Source organism: Lissotriton helveticus, chromosome 3_1 (genome assembly GCF_964261635.1).
Source record: "Lissotriton helveticus chromosome 3_1, aLisHel1.1, whole genome shotgun sequence".
Taxonomy (NCBI): domain Eukaryota; kingdom Metazoa; phylum Chordata; class Amphibia; order Caudata; family Salamandridae; genus Lissotriton; species Lissotriton helveticus.
Window position 1 is genome coordinate 1,639,321,146 of NC_136061.1, and position 7,409 is coordinate 1,639,328,554.

Here is a 7,409-nt window from a genome sequence, read left to right on the forward strand (position 1 = left end):
ATTTTGCGATTTCTTAATTGCAAATCACAAAGATTCGCAATTAGGGAATCGCAAATTGCAATGTATGAAGGTGTATGAAGGTGTATAGTACACCTTTTGCAATTCCTAGGGGGTCGCAAATTACCTACCTCATGAGTATTAATGAGGTAGGTCGCAATTTGTGACCATGTTAGGAGTCGCAAAAATCACGGGTATGGTGGCCTGCTGAGATCAGCAGACCACCATGTCCATGATTGCTTTTAAAGAAAGCAATATTTTTTTTGGAAATCAGCCCGTTTTCCTTAAAGGAAAAAGAGATGCTTAACAAAAAGAAAAATGAAAAGTTTTTTTTTCATTTTTTCAGAGCAGGCAGTGTCCCATGGGACCACTGCCTGCTCTTAAAAATGGTTTTATAAGCATTCACAAAGAGGTAAGGGGTCCCTTAGGGACCCCTTCCCATTTGCGAATTGGCTACCACCTACTTGAAGTAGGTGGTAAATTGCAAATGTTTTGCATCCGCAATTGCGATCACAAAACATTTATATATACCGATGCGATTCACTATTAGGAAGGGACACCCTAAACACGCCCCTTCCTAATACTGAAACTCAAACCCATTTTGCGATTCGGTAACAGGTTACAGATTTGCAAAATTAGGTTTGCTACATCGGAAAAGGTACTTTTACGTGCTAATGCAAAAAGGCTTGATACATGTGGCCCTGTGTCTCTTAGGAGTGGGTGGGTGGAACAGTTGCAATCCATGGTGAATTCCCAGGCTTAGTCTACAAGACCTTTTTGACCTTGAACGAGCACTTTCCCTTTGGCTACTATGAAGGTAGGCTACCAATCAGGTGGGTACTATTTTATGCCCATCCACCTATGAATTACAGCTTCTAGACTTCTCTTCCCACCATTAGACTGTTCTCTTGTGGCCTCATAGGCATGTCTGGACTTCAAGTGCTGTGTCCACTTTGTGGCAACCCTCAATCCCCCTTGTTACCCTGGTGTCCCTGCCATTAGGCATCCTGAGGCCAATGGGAGGTGAACCCGCCATCCCTCCTTAGGCTTTCCAGCTAACCAGAGGGTAATGTGTTGTACCCATATAGCTGCTCCATCCACCACACAGCAGAGAGTTTGATGGCCCCTAATCTGTGCCCACTTTGATAAGCCTGGTACTGTACTGCAAATGAGCACCTGCAAGTTCTAGCGCCCTAGTTATGTCACGTAAGAACATGTCCATGCCCATATCTGACAGATGGTACAGGCCCTCTAAGTAATAGCCCAGAATCCAAAGGTAGCTCAGCCTGTGCCAGATGAAGTCCCAACCGATGCTCCTGCAAAATGTTCCCTTTGCGATATTGAGCTTCTTTCAAGAGACTTTCACTGTACTAAGGCTCTAGGATCCCCTCCATTCGAATTAGAGATTATCTTGGTCACTAGTATGTCTACTGTCCCCAGCATCTCATCAACTGCATCTCATCTACTGTGAACAAGTCTCTTCTCATTTCTTCCCAGGCGCGCAACACACATTGGGCTCACGGGGCTTCAGCCCCCCCATCGTGTGTGTCAGCCCGGCCGTAGACAGCTTCGCGGGCTGGCAGCATCTAATTGCAGCCCCACCCGAGTACTTAACAGGTATTTAAAAGATCATTTACGTGTAAATGAGGATTTTGTTGTGTGTTCGCCCCTTCTTACCATCACTCTGTCTATGTTTGGAAGAAGTAGCCCCCCCCCAAAATATTTGTCAGCTCCCCCCCCCGAAATTTGGCTCTAGTTCCCCGCCTTTTTCTTCCAATAGCTTCTTTCTCCCCCAGGTTGTCAAGTCATTGCTTCTAAGATGCTGCATCAAGTGGTCTGGTCCGTCCCCGGATTCCATGGTCCTTTCCACAGTTGTGGTGGCTCCAATCCAGAATGAAAGTGCTGAAGCGTTCAGAAGCCATGCCCACCCCGCTTAGCGCCACACTCATGAGCCTCGAAAATTTAAAATATCTCAGATATGATCCATCCCAATATATGAATGGAGAAGGGCCCATTGGGCCTAATAGATAGGAATGCTTTCAACTGGCATACTGGGTAATATTCTGTCACTGGTAAGCAGGTGATCAATGACAGTTTTCCCCTAGCTTCCATGTTCGATTTTTTCCTCTTCAACCTAAGAAAACCTTCTTGCACACCACCACACTGCAGGCAGGGAAGCCCTGCCTCCATTTTGGATGGTGATGCACATTTTAAACTCGGACAGCCCTGAAAAATGCTACCATGAAAGTAGGGGTCAGACTGATTTGCATATGGCCATGTCTGAACTGGGGTGGCAGAGTGGGCTAAAGAACGGTGATGGAATAAACCCAGATCTTTTGACTGGGTATGAGTGTTTGATTGGTTCAGATGCTCCGCCCATCACCACCCCCTTTTGTACCGCTTTGGCCGCCATAAGTGTGGCAGGGTATGCTCAGACGTGAGTACCTTGCTCACTTTGCCACTGGATTCAAGCAAGCCGGGCTGAAGACAGCTGTAATGCCAGAAACCGGTCCTCGGAAGCTTGTTTCCGGTCCAGAGAAGGCATGGCTTGGCAGTTCGGGTTGGACTGTTCCCATGAGGCACAGGGTCAGACTGATTTGCATATGGCCATGTCTGAACTGGGGTGGCAGAGTGGGCTAAAGAACAGTGATGGATTAAACCCAGATCTTTTGACTGGGTGTGAGTGTTTGATTGGTTCAGATGCTCCGTCCATCACCACCCCCTTTTGTACCGCTTTGGCCGCCATAAGTGTGGCAGGGTATGCTCAGACGTGAGTCCCTTGCTCACTTTGCCACTGGATTCAAGCAAGCCGGGCTGAAGACGGCTGTAATGCCAGAAACCAGTCCTCGGAAGCTTGTTTCCGGTCCAGGGAAGACATGGCTTGGCAGTTCGGTTTGGACTGTTCCCATGAGGCACAGGGTCAGACTGATTTGCATATGGCCATGTCTGAACTGGGGTGGCAGAGTGGGCTAAAGAACGGTGAAGGGTAGCGGCTATCATTCGCCGTAATCTGACAGTCACAAGTTTGACCTGCTTGCAACTATTAGACACAGAAACCTGGTGTTAAAATTTGATACTTCTGTACAGACCCCCAGACTCCATGCCATCTTTCCCTCTTGCACTGAGCGAGCAAATTGCTAATCTGGCTATGGACCATGCCAGGATTGTTCTGGTAGGGGATTTCAACTACTGGTTCAATCACCCTCTGGAAGGCCCCCACTCGAGTGAACTTACAGAGTTTCTCATGAACCTGAATTTCACACAACGAGTGCTAGCACCCACCCACTGCAAAGGTCATATTTTAGACCAGATTTGGACCAACGCCTCAATAGTTACAACCCCTACTATTACCCCTTGCTTATGGTCTGTTCACTCCCTGCTTAAATTCAACCTTGTCTATTCTCCACCAGGACCTACAATCATAAAATCAGGAGGACAAGGAAGGAGATGGAATTCTTTAGACAGGTCAGCCTTTTTTGAGACATTGGCCTCTACTACCCCTTCCCCCCATTCCGATATTAATGTCTATGAAGCCAAACTCTCTGGCTGGCTACAAGCAGCCAGCATAAAGTTGTGCCTTCCTCGGAAGAGGTAAAAGCATCCCTTGTTGCACTGCTATGAAATCCTACTGGGGATTGCCCAGCGTTCCTCACAAAATTCCACGTACAAGCTTGGATGTTCATGTGTTTAGTTTATTCCATAATATTTCCTTTTATTCTCAATTTAAACGTTCTGAAAATGTATATTTTTACATTCGGTCAATCCAATGCATTTCGGTCGTTATGACCTTCATCTGGGACCATGTGAGCTGAAAACAAGGCATAACAGTATTCTGTATCAATAAGTGCCATTAAGATTTATCACATTCAATAACATGATTAACATTGCTATAAAACGAAATGCAAAAGAAGTGCTCACAAATATTTGGTACCCCCCGGGTAAAACAACGTGCTCTACATTAAATAAAACAAAAAAAAACGCCAATATGGCTATCGTATGTCATGTTCACTGTGCTATTCAAGTAAACCATCATACCACTGTTCAGGAAAAAAAACGGATAACCGAAAATCAAATTTCAACAAGCGTTTAAGCTAAGGGTTGTAAAACATTGACTGCTGCTGACTATATGCGTGTGTTGAGCTACTCACTTCATACACGTAAACACCGTGTCCTCTTCAAACTGCTCGCTCTTCCATGGCAATGGTACCGGCATAAGCACGATATCCACCCTCTTACAGCTCATTTAACAACCCTTCCTGTAAGCGTGTGTATGTCTATCGCTCTCGTTGGTTGCGCACCCGATCACGTGGTCGGGGCCACAGCCAATGGGTGCGACCGAATTCTCTGCTAGAGTTTAAACCTGCGTATGCACCGAAATGCTGTTGATAAAGTATTTTAGCTGGCTAATGAAAAAAATGGTATGCAAATCAAACAGTACTTATGTTTGTGCGGAATGTGAAACGAAATTAAGTGCAAAAAAACATTACAAACATGCAAATAAATCATAATTGAGCCGTAACCCTGCTCTTAATGTGTTTTGTGATAATAGATGACTCCTGCATCCAAAACTGTAGGAAATGCAAAACGCGTATATCTAAGCTGGTATACAGTGTTCAAAGGTAACTTGTGAATTCAACGCGGTCATTGAGCCCAAAAGGTTTATGAGAGTTCAACATATACATCCAGCTGTTTTAGCGTTGAAGAAGAAATCTATTGTTGTCCCGTCCCTCAATTTTATCAACCACTTCCAAAATTACGAACTGTAGTTGGGACACGTTGTGTTTAGCCTCCTTAAAATGAGCTGCCACCGTTGACTTGATGTTACCTGTCCTTATGTTCGACTTGTGCTCATTTAATCTTGTTTTAATCTTGCGGGTGGTCTTACCCACGTAAACCTTGCCACAAGGGCTTTTTAACATGTAGATGGCGTTTGTCGTGTCGCAGGTCGCGTTTACATGAAGCTTTATCTGATGACCTTTCATGGGATGTGTGATCGAGTTACCTCTAATAATGTTGTTGCAATGCCCACAATGAAGGCAAGGTCTAGTGCCTCGATGTATTTCTGTTTTCGGTTTCTTTTGTTTGAGCATTTCTCCAAGATTTTTACCTCTAGTAAATGCGAAGATGGGCTGTTGTTCAAAACTTTTGTCAAAATCACTTTCCGCACGTAAAATGTTCCAATGTGTTCGTATGATGCGCTTGTATTTGTGGCTCATCGTAGAATATTTAGACACTATCGTCATTCTTTCTTGTTTTGGTTTTATTCGAGTCTTTAGGAGTTCTGCTCTGGGGATCCTTTGAACCTTGTCAATGGATTTGTTAATCAACATTGTCGGATATCCTCTCTTGCGAAATCTTTCGCCCATCTCTTCCAATGTACCTTTCACTTTTTCGGTTTCAGAGGTGATTCTTTTTGCCCTCATCATCTGAGATGTTGGTAGATGGGTTTTTAGAGAGTCCTGATGAAAACTTTGAAAGTGGACAGTGTTGTTTCTGTCGGTCGGTTTTCTGTACATCTCCGTTATTATTTTGCCCTGCTGTAACTTCACTTGAACATCCAAAAAGGTAATAGCTGATTTTGAAACTTCCCAAGTGAGTTCTATTCTTTCATCTCTTTCATTTAGTTCATTTAGTGCCTGTTGCAGCGATTCTTCGGTGTTCCTCCAAATAATAAAAACGTCATCAATATAACGAACTAACATTTTCAAATTGCTGGTCCAAGTGGGATTGTTCAAGATGTACTGTTCCTCATATGCCTTCATATACAGGTTGGCGTATACCGGGGCGGCACAATTGCCCATTGAGGTTCCCACCAGTTGTTGGTACCACTTGTTGTTCGCCTTGAAGTAACTATGATAGAGCGTGAAAATTACCAACTCCATCAAAAAGACTTGCATTTGTTCATCATATTCGGTGGTCAAAATTGCTTGTTCCATAGCTTCTATCCCAGCTCCATGGGGTATCGAAGTGTATAAAGCCTTAACATCTGCTGTACATAGTATAAGTTCTTCATCCTCATCTATTTCCAAAAGATCTAGTCTCATTAAAAAGTCTGTTGAATCTCTGATATACGTGGCCATGTTTTGTACTGTGGGCTGCATATACTTGTCAATGAATTGACCGGTGGTTTCGTGAATGCTATTCCTCGTGGATACAATGGGACGTAGTGGAGGGTCCCATAAGTTCTTGTGTACCTTCGGGATCATATAAAACATGGGGCTACACGGGTTCTCTTTGAGCAAGAAATTTTTCGTTTTTTCGTTTATTGTACCATTCACTCTCGCTTGAGCCACAAGTTCTGTCAATTTTTTGGCGTACTCGTTAGTAGGATTCCCTTTCAGTTCCACATAGGTGTTAGAATCTGCTAGATGTTCTTCTACTTTGCGTTGATACGTGTCTACATCCATTATAACTAGGCCTCCGCCTTTATCTGCCTTGGTGCATAAAATGTCTCTATTGTGTGCCAATTTTTTTAGGACGTCCCAATCCTTATTGGTCAGATTTCTCCTGGGTTTTTTGTCAAACTTCAAGCTGTTGAGATCCTGCCTCACCAAGGTTTCAAACAGATCTAACGTCTTATGACTTGTGGGAGCCATGTAAGTACTTCTTGCTCGTAACCCTTTAAGTTGATCTTGTTCCGTAATCGTAGGTTTTTCAACAATGTGATCAAAAAAGTAGCGCAACCTCAATTTGCGCATGAGTTTGAAAAAACTTATGTCGAGTTCAAGTGAATTGGTGAAGGTTGTTGGTACGAAAGAAGTACCTTTTTCCAAAACGTTTAGTTCTTGTGACGTTAACTTGTACTTTGAAATGTTGATCACTAGGTGCTCTTGGGTATGGTTTTCTTTCTCTCTTTCTCCTTTGTCTTTGTTGTGACACTTCGTGTGTTTGGACCCTCTTTTTCCCCACCTGGCTCTTCTTGTAGGTCTGGACCTAACTCTAAAAAATGCTCGTCTGTAACGTTACTGCCTGTTGAAGTGGTCGGTTTTTCAATCCCTGTTGCTCCCTCTTGCCTTGTTGTAGATTTGCCCGTTTTCTCAACTTGTGATGTCTGCCTTGGTTGGTAGGTTTTGTTGGGCGGTGGTCGGTTTGTCGCATCGCTTCCCGATGATGAAGTATCTGTGAACTGGGTATAGGGACGGTTTCTTCTTCTTTGGGCGTACACATCTGCCCATGTGTACACTTCCCCTAATTTATAGTCGAGTGTGTCTCGTTTGAATTTCCTGATTTTTCGTTCATTCACTTCTTGGATATGACGTTCAATTTGTTCTTTAGCGTCCTTTAGGACTGTGTCTAATTCATCTGTTGTCATCATTTTAGAAAGCTCCTCTGTGAGGTCATCCATTTCCTTCGTTAATTCCGTTAAGATGACTGAAAGCTCTTCGATGATTAACAGGATTAAATCCAACGAG